Raw genomic sequence first — 15,665 nt, 5'->3', positions numbered from 1 at the left:
CAAGGCTCTGTCCAAGTCTTCCTCTGTCAGGAAGCCTTCTCTGCATGGACTGTGTTTCTAAAGGTCCAAGGCCAGAGTTTCCCTTGACTGGCTGGGGAGTAAGATGGGAGGGGTGGGGACAGGGAGGGGAAGGAGTTAACCAGTTTTCTGCCCTGAGAATTCCCTTTCTCTGAATTCAGGAAGATTAACCCCTCCACTACTCCACCCCAGAATAGAGCAGTGACCTCAACATTGTCCAGGTTTAGAATTTATGCACTGGTTATGTCAGAGTCTCATAACCACCCTGACTACGAGTCTGGACAGCACCCTCTCCCCACCAACTCCTCATCCAACCTGCTCACCCAGGGCCCCTCCCCCACACTTGCTGCCCACTCCCGGAAGACAGCGACTAGGACCATGCAGTTTCTTCTCTCACTTCCATGGGGTGGCCTCACAAATTCACAAATCACCAGCCCAGACCCATCCCCTTGCCTGAGCCCTAGGACTGAAATGACTCCATTGTCTGAGATGAGCTTGAACCATGAGGTAGATGCCTAGTGGCCACCCCACCACACCCGCCAAAAGAAGAAAACTAGAACTCAGGAGATAAGGGAATCGGGCCAAGGTCTCTCGGGTCGGCCAGAGGCAGGGCTGGGTTAGAACAGGGGTCTCTGGGCTCTAGACACACCAAGTGGCTGCCCACACCCTCCTTCCCACCAGCTGGTACCCCTCCTGCTCCAGCGTCACCATTCTCCCAGGCTGGGAAGCTCGCGATCACCTCGGCTACTTCCCTGGCCTCAGGCCTCTCCTCCTCCTTATTGCCAAGACCAGGAATTGAGACCTTGGCCCACCTGGCCCAACCCTGCTTCCCATGGGCCCCTCCCCTCTCTCCTGGATAATCTCCCTCTCCAGACCATACCACTCCCCTCCTTTGGCCAGTCTTCCCTTCCCCCCTTCCCCCATCCAGTTGTCCTTCAAGGCTCCTCTCCAGACTTGAGGGCCTCGACCTGGTGTCGTTACTGCACTGCTGAGCTGTGTGAGCGCTACCTCCTCGCCAAACCGCAAGTGGCCACCTAACAACCTGGCCGTGTTCTTCCCACCCCCCACCTCCGCCTGGCATTCATTCCACAAACATTATCTGAGTGTCTCTAAGGTGCTAGAAAGTTCTTGTCTTCGCCCTTGAAACCCTCCTTCCCCTTCAAGGCACATCTTAGATGCCACCTTGACTCCCTCCCCAACCCACCTTTCCCCCTCCACCCCCAGGAAGCTTCACATCTCCAGCTTAGGACCTTCAAATTGTCCTCAGCCCATATCCCCTATGTCCTCCCTGAGATCCAGACTTTCTCTTCCTTACTCGAGCTGGGCCTCCTACAAGACCCTGTACCAAGAAGATGCTCAGTGAACAGCTTTCACAGGGAACTGAAACAGAATCGGTCCAACAGGCCGGTTTGGGCTCCCAGGTGGCCTCAAGCTCCGACATCCAACTGACCTCTTACTGTTCTTCCAAGATTGGATTTGGGCCCAGAGTGAGTCAAATGACCTCTTATCATTCTTCCAAAATTAGGCTTTCCTCTTTAATTACACCTTATCTAGCCACAGTATGTGGATTCCAATTACATAATTACTTCAAGCCCTGGGACTTAAAAAGAAACGAGTGTATATGATTACACAGGTAAGTGAACACACCAAATATGCACACTTACATACACCATTTTCTTGTTCATATACAATTCTGTAACCCAGAAAATATAGTCCACAGTGGGAGGGGGCATGTCTAAATCACATTAAGGTAACAATTTTCCCAGGGTAAGAGTAGATGAAAGAGAACGTCACAGAGAAGCCTAACCCTGAGATGGTTTGTGAAAGCAGCTTGAAGTCAGTCCCCAGCTCTCTCTCCTTCCCCTTCTGCAATGGCCTTGGGCATGGCAGACTGTGAAAGCATGACCAGGCCTGACCCCTCCTAACCAAAATATCACCCTCTTCTGAATTCCACGCACTCCCTGGGTTATCTCTCTCCTAAGATACGTTTGCACAATTCTCGTCCCTACTATGTCCATCCTGCAAACAGGGCCCTGTCTCATCCATTTCCATATTCCCAATTCTCAGTCCCTCCCAACACCAGGAGGTACATCCAGCAGGCCCTCCTGTCTTATACTCCAGCCTTATTAAAGTATTTGCCCTTCTCATGCCACCCTGCCTTCATCAGGAATGCCCTTCTCCAGTCTGGGTCCAGCTCCCCCACTGTGTGGCCCCTACCACATCCCGTACTCACCCTAACTTACTGCCTCTCCCTTCAGACCAGTGGTCACCAAACTTTTGATCGTATCTCCCTATTAGTAAGACAGCTTTGAGCATATTTACTTATAAGTTAATTATAAAGTCTGGACTACTATAAATAGAAAAGCTACATCTTTCTCCTATTTGAGTTAAAGAATAGCTAGAACTTTCACTGATAATATTTTCTCCCTGCCCTTCAATAGCTATCTTGAGAGCTCACCCGCTGCTCCGGGTCAGGAATTCTGTGAGGACAGCAGGGGTGTTTGATTCTCTTTTATTTTCAGAATCTGGGACAGAACTGAAAACTTAATAAGTGAATTAATCTGCTCCACAGACAGCGGGCACCTCCTGTGGTCCAGGTGCATGCTAGGCACCGGGGACAGAATGACGACAAGAAAAAGCCCTGGCTGCTATCGTCATGGACCCTAGAGACTGGCGGGTGGGCAGGCAGATGTGATTTCCCAAACAAGTGTTAACAAAGCAACTGAGACAGATGCTATGAAGAAGGCTCTGTCCAGATCCACAGAATCAGGACAGCCTCAAACAGCAGGTTTTACTTGCTCTGGAGGGTCAGAGAAGGCTTCCCCAAAAACACACTGCTGCAGCTGGGATCTGAAGGATGAGCAGAGCTGACCAGCTGAGGGAGGACAGAGTACTCCAGGCTAAGGAAACTGCATGAGCAAAGGTCCTGAGGCTGGACAGAGACGTGGAGGTGTCAGGGACGAACAGAGGCCAATAAAACAAAAAGAATGAACAAGCCCCAAAAGGATGGCAAGTCCTCCTCCTCCCCTTTAATCCTCTCTACTCATCAAAACAGACTGCCCCCAGCTTCGTCTCCCTGAAGGCGTCACTCAGCCCTGCTACTTGCCCAGCCTCTGATCTAGGCTGGGCAGGCGGGCCCTCTGCCTCACAGCCAGTCCCCTCCCATCCCTCCTGAGGAGCCCTTTTAAAAGCCACAGGAAGACGCTCCTGAAAACCAGGCATGTTGCCATGGGCACCACCAATCAAAAGCTTCTGGGCAGTTTAATTTTTTAAAGAGAGTGTTAAATATTTTACATCTTCCAACAGCACAGCTTCTTCCTTGTCTACAATGGAAAGGAAAACTCTATACTCCTTGAATTAAGGATTTACGCAAAATAAACGCCAATCTGCAAGAAAGTCCAGAGGTGGGCATCCATGGTCAAGGGCATCCTCTGGATGTTCTGGTTGCCCAGGTGTATGTTCCCTGAGGGAGCAACCTGGGGGGCCCAGAACCACAGCCACAAAACCCCTTCCCTACTGGAGCTCTTTTGACCCCAAGAAGGGAAAATTATTTACAAAGATGTTTCAGGTGAGTGTTTCAACAGCCATGACTTTAATAATTAAAGATAAAACCAAGCCCGTGGGTTGTAATGCAGGCTGGTGGGCTGCAGGGCCCCCTCCTGCGGCAGCTGTCTTGAAGAGGCGCCGTATCTTCTATCAGTGCTCAGGCATGACTAACATTTCCCGGTTCCTGGGGGGCCTCGCCCCCTCACACCTGCCAGTGCTGGCTCACTACTGTACCATGTCCAACATAAAGACCCCACAAAGCAAGCACAAAATAGTCCTCAAGGCCTGAGACCGCCTGGGAGCAGGCTCACGGGCCTGGCAGCCCGAGTTTTGGCGACCACCACCAAACCCTGCTTAGGCCCCGGGCTCTCCCAAGTCCCGGCTTCCTCCAGCTACTCTATTTTCTGTCCCTACTGGGATTTTGCTTTCTCCAAAGCCTTATTCATTCTGTCCTGCTTACAGCAGCCCAGTTCCTTCTTGGCTTTTCTACCCAGATCCCTGGCCTGCTCTCAAGCCCACTGCCCAGGCCACTGGGGCAGCGACTCAGATCTCCCAGATCCAGTTCCAGCCTTTCTTACCTCATCCCTGGCTTCCAGATCCTGCTTCCTGTGTGCACTGTCTATAAAGAGAGGCCCAAGCACAGACGAGTCAGAAGTGTTTACATTACAGCAGCCTTGGAAAGATTCCCTAATGGCAAGGTACCATGAAAATGTTCCCCCTTTTGTCTCCTGTTAATTTGTTATCAGCAACTACAACCCCTGACTAACATTCCGTGTTGGCAGGAAATAGTCACCTGACACTGGATCTGCCCTGACTAAAGACAACTCTAAGTGGAGAAGAGCAATCTGCAAATGAATTATCTATTTATTTATAGCAGATGTTAATAATCGATGTATAAGGCATTATACAAATGAGTAATGAGTTTCCGCATCCAGGACCTACTAAGTGCCCATTCCTGTCATAGCTGCCATGAGCTACAATATCACCCATAATGATGGAAAGTCATGGCCCAAATGGGACTGAGATTGGCAGAGGCAGGTACAGGTTAAGGTACGTACTCAGTACTCCTGATCATTGGTTATTGGTACTCAGGCAGTCTTTCTATGCCATGTTGAGGATTCAGGTTGGCAGGAACAGACTCCTCGAAGGTCATGCCTGGGCCTGTCATTACTACACACCTGACTTCAGGTCCATCACTGGTCTCTCTCTAGTACCTGCCACATGGGTCATGCATGTCTAGAATGTCCTCACTACCCCCACCCCCAGCAATTCGTCACGCTAAAACCTTCCTACTTTCAGAACCTGAAACAAACTTGAGTGCCTGCTGGGGAGGACAGGAACGCCTGGGGACAGGATAAGGGGCTGTGGGTAGAGGCAGACCAGGAGGAAGGAGACATCGAAAGGACTCTGGTTCTGAGCACCAGTGACCAGTGTTGGGGCTGGGAGGGCTTCAGGAACATGTTGGCATCTTCACATCCACTCCTGTGACCCAAGCAGCCCCTGGCTTAGAAATATTCAGGTATGCGTCCCTTTCCAGGTGGTCAGTCAGCTCTCCAAACACAGCTTCACCTGCCAGTGTTCTTTTTCAACTCCATGGTCTTCCTGTCTGAAAATGCCCCCTTGACTCCAACAGTAACTTCTGTCCCCTTCTCATTCTCAATACAGCCACCAGTGTGACTGTGATTGCTATGTGTCAGGCACGGTTCTCAGTCTTGCACAAACCTGTGAAGCAGACACTACTGTTTTCTCCATTTCACAGGAGAGGCAAAGGAGTCACGGACAAGTAACTTACCCCAGGAAGCAGCAGAGCCAAGATGGGAGGCCACGGACCACACTCTTAGCTCTCTGTGCCCCTACCTCACTGCGGGAGAGAAGAGCCAAGCTCCAAGATAAGAGATCTGTTCCCAGCTCAGGCCCATCCAGCCACGGAACCTTAAACAAATGGCTCCTCTGTGCCTCGGCTGCCTCGACTGGGAAACAAGCCTAATCACCGAAGCCTGTTCTAGAAACAGAGACTGAGCCCTGTAATCCAGCGTTAACTAAGAGAGCATCCTGAGGTGATGGAAACGTTCTTTATCTGTGTTGTCCACGTGGCAGCCACTGGCCTCCCATGGCTCTGGAGCACTTGAAATGTGGCTAGTGTGACTGAGAAAGAGAAAATGAATTTTAAATTGCATTTCATTTTAATTAATTTAAACAAATAGTCACACATGGCTAGTGTCTACCATATCAGAAAGCCCATATCTGGTCTATAAACTCCAGGACAGCAGGTGTGGTTTCTCTTTGGTCACCACTATACTCCCAGAGCCCAGCACAGACCCCCATCTATGGCTGGAGCTCAGTAACTATTTGTCCAACAAATCAAAAGCAAAGGACCTTTCAGGTGCTCTAACATGACTTCATCACCACATAAGCATTGGCTCGGCAGGTTCCCTGCTTAGTGCACATCTAACCTCAGCCTGACAAGGAGCTCAGGCCTTCCAAAGCAGTATGGGAGGGAGGAGCTCTCAAGATGAAAAGCTCTGGAACAACAGCTTCTAAAAGTTCTATGGAGCTATGTCTGTCTCCCTGAAATTTCTACTTACTAGTCCTGGCACACTAGCTCACCGGTCTGGGAAAACCAAAACAAGTTATGAAAAAGCACTTAAACAGTTTAAAACACTGCAAACACAGGATTATATCTGTAATTCATTTTCTTAGGATGAGTCCAATCTTAATTCGTAACACTGTGGGGGCTGATTAAATAACTATATGACCTGATCTGTTTGGTGGGAACAACTTTTTTAGTGTCAGGGCTGCGGCCCAGAACTGCTCTCTCCGCTGACCTAACACATTCAAGCCCCCACCTCCCACCTCCATAAGTAAGTCGGGAAAAGAACAGCTCCCAACGAGTGAGGCCTTGTTCTCCAAGCAAGGTTTGGGGATCCTGGCAGAGCAAATTCCATTTTCATATTTCCTTGATGTACTCTTTCTAAGTGGACAAATCTAACATTTTCCACACATCTCCTGTGGGCCAAGGGCCGTGGAAGACGCAGGAGATACGAAGACAGCTCTAGCCCTTCCAAGGAGCCTACAGTCTAAAAAGAGTAACGGGTCAAATTTGCAGAGTACTTACCCTGTGCGAGTCACTGAGCTACGATCAAGAGAAAGACACAGAAACCAAACATGACCAATTCACTGCGACACATGCCGGAACAAACACATGTACAAAACACTGAGCTAAAGAGCTACCTGGAGGGACCCTGCACTTGGCCTTGAGCACAGCAGGCACTCAGTGCAGTGACCTGAATCAAATCTTGACCAACAGCTCCCTCGAAGGCTGGGGAATCCACAACCCAGGCAGGTTAAGTGACTTCTCAAGGTGACCCAGGTAGTTAGTGATGGGCCTGGAGATAGCACCTGAGCCTCATCACTATCAGACCATCTCACAGTGCTTCTTGTCCGACACTGCACAGGGAGAGGGGCAGGATCTGCTCGCTGCTCGTTATGACATCATCTCAGAATAAACAACGGATTTATTTTTGTATGTTTTTTGTATGATTGTATGTTTGGGACTCTCTTGAAATCTGATGATTAACTGTCTGCATACCATCTAAGAAGCACGCATCCAAGCATTTAACAAACATTTCTGGGGAATATACTATATATCAGGCACCTGTTTAAAGGCTTGGATGAAGAGATGAAGCAAACCACATATCATAAATATGATAAACACACGTATTTATCTCTGCTCTCTCCAAGAACCCCACAAAAAGGACAGTAGAGAAACTTGTTTTTTAATGGAAAGGAGACAACAGCAGACAAGATTTGTCAGCAGAACTCTGGAAGACAGCACCGACTGCCATGTGGTAGCTGATTCAGGTTTCTGCTTCATCTGCTCTGCTAAGGGTAAGTAGGGGAGGAAACCACCGAATGAATGGTGACCTATGCCCCAGAAACAAAAGTGCCAGGAACGGGAGGCACCAGGATTGTGAGGGGAGAAGCAGGAGGGGGCTAGAAAGAGGGGAGCCTGCTAGAAGTTGGTGCAAGGGGCAGTCAGACTCCAGGGTCCCGCCTGCAATCTGCTCGGTCTGGTGACCTCTCCCTCTCTCAGCCGGCAGGAGGTGGAGGTTCACTGTTCAGGCAAATTACAGCAGAGACTGTGGATTCAGACACAGCTGAGGGAGGGACGCAGCTGAGGGAGGTGGGGAAGGGGTTGGCAAATTTCAGAACACAGATGGATTGAGTGAAAGTCTGCATACTAAACAGGGTACCCAGCCTCCTTCCCCATCGAGGCTCCCAGAAGAAGCAACGAACAGGCTGTTACACCCCTAGGCAAACTCCTCTTCAGGAAAAACCTACTATCTCCAGAGAAAAGAGCTACAGGCACTGACATCGAGGTGTTCCTAGTGGAAAAAAAGAGGGGTTCCCTGCTGGATCACCTTACAAGGTTCACAAGCCCCTTCCTTGTTGCACAGATGCCCAAAAGCATTTGGCATCCACTCTTAAAATGTAAACAGTCAAGGATCAGCATACATGGAAGGACAGTTCTAATGGGAAATACAAGAACCAGAAGTAGCAGAAAAAGGGACTTGGAGGAAACAAAGACAATGCAGGGAAAGCAGAAAAACACCAAAAAATAAAACAAAACAAATATAACTGAACTTACTGCACCCATGAAACAAGACGCTATTTAAAAAAGAAAGAAAAGTCAGCCTTCAGAGAACTAGGAAATTCTGGAAAGTAAAACATTTCATGCAAAACCATGAAAGCATAAATAAAAAATTCAAAAGGGTTATTAAGATAAAGCTGATGATGTCTCTCAGAGAGTGAAACAAAAATAAATGGAAAACAAGAAATAAGAGATTTTAAAAGTACAAACTCGGCCCAGGATGTCCAACATTCAACTAATAGGAGTTCCAAGGACAAAACACAAAGTGGAGAAAAGGAAATTAACAAAAAGATACAAGAAAATGTCCCCAAGCTGAAGGATGTGGTCTTCAGATCAAAAGGACCCAGCACGATAAATTTTTAAAGCAAGAACAATCCATATACAGGAAAGAGAGAGGATCCTAAAACTTTCAGCAAGAAAAAAGCAGCTTACCCATAAGCGATCAAGAATCAGAATGGTATCCAAATGTTGACATCAGTATCAGAACAGAGGAGACAGTGGAGCAATGCCTTCAAAACTCTAAGGGGAACTGGCTTTCAACCTAAAATTCTGGACAAATCAAACCACCAACCAAGTGTGAAGGCAGAATAAAAACAGTTCAGACACACAAGTTTGACGAGATCAACTTGCACAGACCCTCTCTCAGAAACTCCTGAGGAATAAATCAAGAAGTTGGACACAGAGGATTCAACTCAGAGCAAGGTGAGGGAATCCCCAGGGTGAGTCATGCCCTAGGCCTAGAGGTCAATCAGCCCAGAATATAGGAGAGGGATGGAGGCCTCTGGGAGGGAGGTCTCCAAGGGAAGAAAATTGTAACAAAATCAAAATGTGTTAGAAAGTAGAGATGTTTTAAAATGCTATCAGAAACTCTGGGAATTAGTAATAAGTACAAAGGAAACTAAATAAATAGGCAGGAAAAAAAGCAACTATTAATGTCCGAAAAAAGATGTACAAGAAAGGAATTCATTATAGTACAACCAAAAGGCTCAGCCATGAACACTACACGGTCAAAATGATCTAAGTATTGCCTATCAGTGTAATCAAAACCTGTGACATAACCACATCAGGAGGAGGACAGGAAGGAAAGGAAGTATGTGAAGAGGCGAGGAGAGGGGAGGGGAATAGGGCCTCCCCTAATCCACCGTAGGACAACAGCACTATCAGGAGAAACAGCTAAAAGGGCTGGAAGCAGCTACGGTAGGCAGAATAATGGCTCCTCAAAGATGAAGATGACCATATCCTAATCCCCAAACCCATAAACATGGTACACAGAAAAGGGGAATCAAGGTTGCAAATGGAATTAAGATTGCTAATCAAATGAACTTAGAACAGGGAGATTATCCTAGATTATCCAGGGGAGCCCCACATAATCACCAGCATCCTTAAAAGTGGAAGAGGGAAGAATAAGGAGAAAGGAGTCAGGAAGATGTGACTATGTCAGAAGGCCAGCGATGCCTGGGATGACTCAACCAGCCATTGCTGACTTTGAAGATGCTGGAAGGGGGCCATGAGCCAAGGAATGTAGTTGGCCTCCAGAAAGTGGAAGACGCAAGGGGAAACAGATTCTTCCCGGGAGGGAACACAGCCCTGCTACCACCTTGATTTTAGCCCAGTGAGACCATTTTCAGACTTCTAATTCACAGAACTATATATATATATAAATATAAATTTGTGTTGCTTTAAGTCACTGCATTGGTGGTAATTTATTACTGCAGCAACAGAGAATCATATTCAGTGACTAAGTCTGGGGAGTGGATCACCAGGATGTGGAGTGACACAGCCTTCTTTGTAAGTCTTGCAGTGTTATATGACTTTTAAAACCATCTATATACGTATGTCTGTGTGTGTGTATGTATATATATGACTCTGATACAAATTAAAATTTAATTTGAAGAGAGATGAAAAACAAATTCTCTCTTGCCAGATCTCACAATCTGGTAGAAAAGACAGACAGGCAACCAGCTATTGCTGAAAGGCAAACACAGAGAGAACGCACCTCTTTGAGATGTGAGGGGCGGCTGAAAGGAGTGGGAGTCAGCCAGGCAAAGGAGGAAGAGGCCCTTGGTGAGGGAACAAAGACCAGGGGGAACCTGGAAGAGTTCTGAACGCCTGGGACGTCAGTGGGTCTGGCAGAGCCAGCAGGAAAGGCTGGGCGAGCAGTTCCCAACAGCACAGGTTTGATGCCTGCTGCGCTGCTGGCTTTTCTGGCTGGGGCACAGGACCTGCTGCACGTACTCAGGACGGGCACGGCCAAGTGAGGACCCAAGACCAACACATTTTTCTGGATCATCGACTGTACTCAACAGTAAGGCATTTTACATACTTTAATGCTAAAATTGACACAGACGTACTATAGAACAAAATACAAAATTCATGTGAATTTTGAACATAACTGGAGACTTCAGGGCGACTTCTTGTTTGAGAGGCCCACTTTAGACACTAAACTACCCAGACCACTGAGCATCTAGACCCAATCTTCTCTGTCACTAATAAGAGTCAGAAGAAAGTTTAAAGTGCTACGGCATGCTTCCATCAAAGCACCTGGGGCTTCACACCAGCAACCTGTCAGTACTTCCCTGTGTCACCACAAGACACTGCCTGGGTCCCCAACACTAATGGGAAAGCTGAGAAGCATCTCATTCTTTTCCAAAGGGGTCTGGATCCCGCTACTGCCAGGTGGATTAGCTCAGCCTGGGGAAATAAAGAAAAAGCACTAGGCTGAATTTTTCCTAGATGCCCTCTCTTGGCCATAAGCCCACCCATCTCCCCTCAAACCTCCAGTCTAAGCATTACCAGAATCACTGACAAAAACCCCAGCAAGACCATCAGCTTCCCCCCACCCCAACCCCTTACAGTATGGGCCTCTGTTAGAGAATCCACTGCAGACACTCTTTCCATGGAAGGAAGTCAAGAAATAGGGCACATCTCTTGGGAGAGGGTGTCCCTTGTGTCCACAATAAAGGGGTGGAAACTTTTTCTATTGTTGTAGCTGTTTTTGTTATAAAAACAATAATAACCACATGACAGTGAGCTGGGAAATTTTTTTTTTCTATAAAGGGCCACAGCTGACCACAGAAGAGGAGCGGGGGAGAAAAATCAATGGAAGGCCACACAGAAGTAAAAAGCAATTTAATTGGGTTTGGTTTGTTTGTTTGTCATGTAAAACACATATACACACACATTCAAAAAAATGCACTCAACTGATTTCATATTAAGTACAGAGAAGATGAAATTTGAATAATATAATACATTATGGAGCTATGTTATTGACAGTAAACAAAGGATGGGGGAGGAGGGCAAAGAGAAAGGTACAATAGGAGGAAAGAAAAAGGAATGTATAGGCGGAGATGTGGGAAAAAAAAAGGATGAGAGGACAGTGAGACACAGGGACACACAGACACAAATGTGAAACCATACACAACTCAAGGATCCAGAGAGACACTGCCTAGGTCAAAGTAAATTACATTGTACATGGCCAGCTGTTGGCCTGGGGTATAGATTTCAAAGTATTATCACCTTTTATCCTTGCCTTTGAATGGTTACTGAGCTGGTTAACCACTGTTCACAGCTCTTCAATTGCTCATTGAAAAATTCCGAGGCTTTAGCTCAGGTCATAAGCCAGAAGCTCCCTCCAGATGAGCTACAGCTCAGTAAATCAGTCATCTCCAAGTATCTCCTCTGGAAAGGGAATGCATGAAACTCTATCACATAAAACACAATTTTAAAAAAAGGACAAAGCATTGACGAGAGCCAGAGGAGAAAATGCTGTTTGATTTGAAAAGAAATTCCATGGAAAACTCTTTTTAGTTTTGCATTTAAAAGAAAAATTTAAAAACTGGAACTTCAGCAGAACTGGTTCCCACCTCAGCATTCTCCAGCATCACTCCAGCACACGTGACTCTCCACATGTTTAAGTTCTGCCTGCTCCACTGACTCCAAAGGCCTCAGTTGGCCTTGAAATAGAATCAGCCTCAACCACACACTGCAGTCTGAGGGTCAACAGAGAGATCCCAAGGGGACTCCAAGTCACTCCCAGCCTGAGACTGGACTCTCTGTCCACCAGCCCCAACCCTTGTCTAAGCCAAGCCTCTCCTTACTTGTTTCACTCTAAGGGCTGCAGAAACCTGCGATTTCACAGCTGTCAGACCCTCTCCCTTCCAGCTCCATCCCTTCTTCCTCAAAGCCTGGAGTCTGTGTTTTCTCCTTCCTTACCTGACCTGCCCACAGCCTCCTACCAGGTCTGTTTCTCCAACCTCTCCCTAATTTCTTCTTGCTTTTTTCTACCCTATCTTAGCATCATTTCTCTCAGAAGACAAGAAGGCTTAAGAGATACACCTAGGACACGAGACCTAGACTCTATCCACCTGGGTCCCTTCCCTAGCACTGCATCTTGCTAGCTGTGACCTTGAACAAAAGGCCAAACCACCGAATTCCTCCATGAGCAATGTTGAACCTGGCAATCACAGAGGTCTATTCTGACTCTCAGGTTCAAAATACCTAATCATTCACCTGTATAACCATAAAGAAAGCAGTGAGTTAAACATACACAGGAAGAGAGAGTGAAGTATAGAAATTCCATCTCCTCAGTATTCTGTCATCCCCAACCACTCACCCCACTCCCCGGGGCTGTGTCTTTCACTCTGGGCTGTTCCAGCTCTGAATCATTTGGATACAGTAAAACCTCACAAATCACACTAATCAAGGAACAGATGAATCTGAATCCAACAGAAGCTTGAGTCTTAGAATGCTTCTTTCGTGCCATCAAGCATACTGTGAATTTAACATCAACTTAGCAAACAGAAAAGAATCTAGAAATGCCATTACAAACTGGACTTGTGAATCTAAGAACAGCAGTGCTGTCAGGAACCCTAGAAAACTATCCGCTCCAAAGCCCTCCACTTTCCCAACAAGGACACAGGCCCAAAGAGCAAAAGCCACTAGCCCAAGGCCCAAAGCAGGTTGGTGGCTAGGATCAAAGCCAGCTGTTCTCCTTCTGGTCCAGAGCACCTCCACCAAAGCTTTTTGAGACCATCCGTTTCCTTTTTCTGGGAGACAGATTAAATCCCAAATTACCAGTGAGTGCCCTCTACAGCAAATCTATTTCCATGTCTGGAAAGGTCCAGAGCTAAGTTTGGGTGACCAGATGATGACCAATGCTGCCTCATACTAGCTTTCTTTCCTGCCCATTCACTCTCTGCAGAGAAAACCCCATCCTCTGCTATCTATATGGAACTCTATTTTGAAGAGGGGAGATGAGGGGAGAGCCACACTGTTCTTTGTTCTGCCAATAAGAAGCATCTGTTCATCCTTTCCCATAACTCCTACCTCACCTCCCAATATTCCCTCCCAGTACCTTCAGAAAAGTTCACAGAAATTCTCCAACTAGAATAAAAGAAAGCAGGCGAGAGGAGGAAAGGACCCATAGTGGGTAAGTGTCAAGCAGACATGACAGTGCCCTCCCAGCTCTTCACCCTATGGGGTAGAAAGCATCTCTTTTCAGCTGCTAATACCCTGCCAGGAAGATACCACAGCTAGTTCATCTCAGCGCCCTCCAGCAGAGAAATGAGCTCTCTGCAACCCTTGGAGAATGCATCCTTTCCTAACCATCCACTCTAACAGCGCCCTGGGCAGAGGTACCAACAGACCAACCCCTCCCTGCCATCCCCTCAGGCCAAGAGTCTGAGACTTCAGAGCTTGGATGGCAAGGAGCTATTTAAGGCAGCATCAAGAGGGTGGGGCAGAAAACTGCTGGCAGCATCCTCCCCCTCCTCCACCCCTCCCTCAGAGCTTCCCCCCCCCCCCTCACTCCACAGACAACCATTGACTGTTTCACCAATGTCTCTAAGGGCTGGAGATCTGGAGTCCCCAAATGTCCAGTGTGTGTTTCCTGTCACTGATGCTGCAGTCCCCATCTGCTGCCCATCCCACTCTTAATCCACCCCCCTCTCTTCTATCACCACCACACCACCTTGCCAATCAAAAGCACAAAATTGAATCCAAAGGATCTCAAAAACCAAGGAGTCGCATTGAGACAGAAAAGCCCTTCCTTGCCTTCATTAAGGAGAGAAAAGGGCACAAGGAGAGGAGGATGTCAGAGGCCTGACATGCCAGATAGGTTCCATGATGTCTCTAAATGAACCTCCCTCCTACTGAGGGTGAAATCAATTCAGGCAATTTCAGCAGGTCGGCCCTGTGACAACAGGGGCATCCCAGAGCTCAGTTTAAAACAAAAATCCAAAGACTCAGCCAGAACATGCTGGGAAAATCCAGGGTCTGGATAAAACGAGCCTCGCTCAGTGGGATTTTTTCTGCTTTTATGTATCAATGAAATAGCGTAATAAATTCTGTCTGCCTGAAGAAAGCATGCACTGGTGAATTTCAAAGCCATCTTACGACAGCGGATGCACGGGGATGCAGAATTCGACAGCACATTCCCCGTGAAAGAAGCGTAATGACTTCAAGCCTCCTTTTCCCTCTATCTTGAATGGCGCTAGCGCTTATCAAGGAAGCCACCTCGGAAAGCCGCCAAAGGAGAGCCCAGGATGCCCGAGCAATTCGGAGAAAGGACTTGCTTTCTGTCCATCTTGGTGATGAGCTGGCTAGCAAGATGATGCCAATCACTCTGGCGGATGAAGGAACATGGATAAGCAGGCACCGGCGTCCCGGACGGACGGACAGACAGACATCCACACACACCCACACACACGTACTCGCACATTCCGGCGGGTTCTAGGCCAGATCGGTCGTCCTTGCGCCCCTTCCGCCGCCCTCTTCTCCAGAGGGATGCTGATGAATGAACACACCTGAGATGCCTCCATCCCGCCGCTCGCTTCCTCCTTCTTCCTCTGGCTGCTGCAGAGGAGCCCCTCCTCGGTAGTTTCACTTTACAGCGCAAACCCACCCAGGCTCTGATGTCTCCTCCACCCACCCATATTGCAGGCAGCCTGAAACAGGCGGACGCTCTCTCCCAGCAGAGGCCATGATCGCACGTACCCCTACCCACGGAAAAACACCCAAAAACTGGAACCCCCCGAAACCCCCGAACCCTGGGGAACTTTCCTTTAAAGACTGGGGATCCACCAAACAGGCAGGAAGGAGGGTTCGGCCGAGAGGGGCCACGGTTTTCCCTGTGATCACTGGGGATGCTCTGGGGGAGGGGGTCCCCCAAGTCCTCCCAACAGCTGGCCCTTTAAACGCGCCTCCTCCGAGTGCGGAACAAAGGCACCGCCCGCGGGGGCCGGGCCGGCGCACGCCCCCGGCGCTGGCGCCGCCGATCCGGCGAGCGCAGACCGGCGGGTGGCTAGCGCGGGCTTACCTTGCGGGTCTCCGGGCGGGCGGGCCGCCGGCGCGCGTCCTGCCCCACTCGCACTACACGCTGCTGTTGGCCCCGCTCTGTTTTTCTGGGACTCGGCGCTGACTTCACCGACACTCCGCAGCTGGCCAATAGGCT

At 48.4% G+C, this 15,665-nt stretch overlaps 1 protein-coding gene across 5 annotated transcripts in view; it reads right to left on the bottom strand.

Annotated features, from left to right (window-relative positions):
* The window catches only part of SORBS1 (sorbin and SH3 domain containing 1), a 208,338-nt gene extending 192,673 nt beyond the window's left edge, over positions 1–15,665 (bottom strand). For 3 of the 5 annotated variants that reach the window (XM_032491233.1, XM_032491239.1, XM_032491236.1), the window contains exon 1: positions 15,531–15,665. The gene's annotated coding sequence lies outside the window, so the exon portion shown is untranslated. The remainder of the gene's footprint in view (positions 1–15,530) is intronic. The other 2 variants (XM_032491272.1, XM_032491234.1) reach the window with 2 other exon arrangements.

This window comes from Camelus ferus, chromosome 11, assembly GCF_009834535.1.
Source record: "Camelus ferus isolate YT-003-E chromosome 11, BCGSAC_Cfer_1.0, whole genome shotgun sequence".
Taxonomy (NCBI): Eukaryota; Metazoa; Chordata; class Mammalia; order Artiodactyla; family Camelidae; genus Camelus; species Camelus ferus.
The sequence above is the reverse complement of the archived record's forward strand: the minus strand, read 5'-3'. Positions and strand labels throughout refer to the sequence as shown.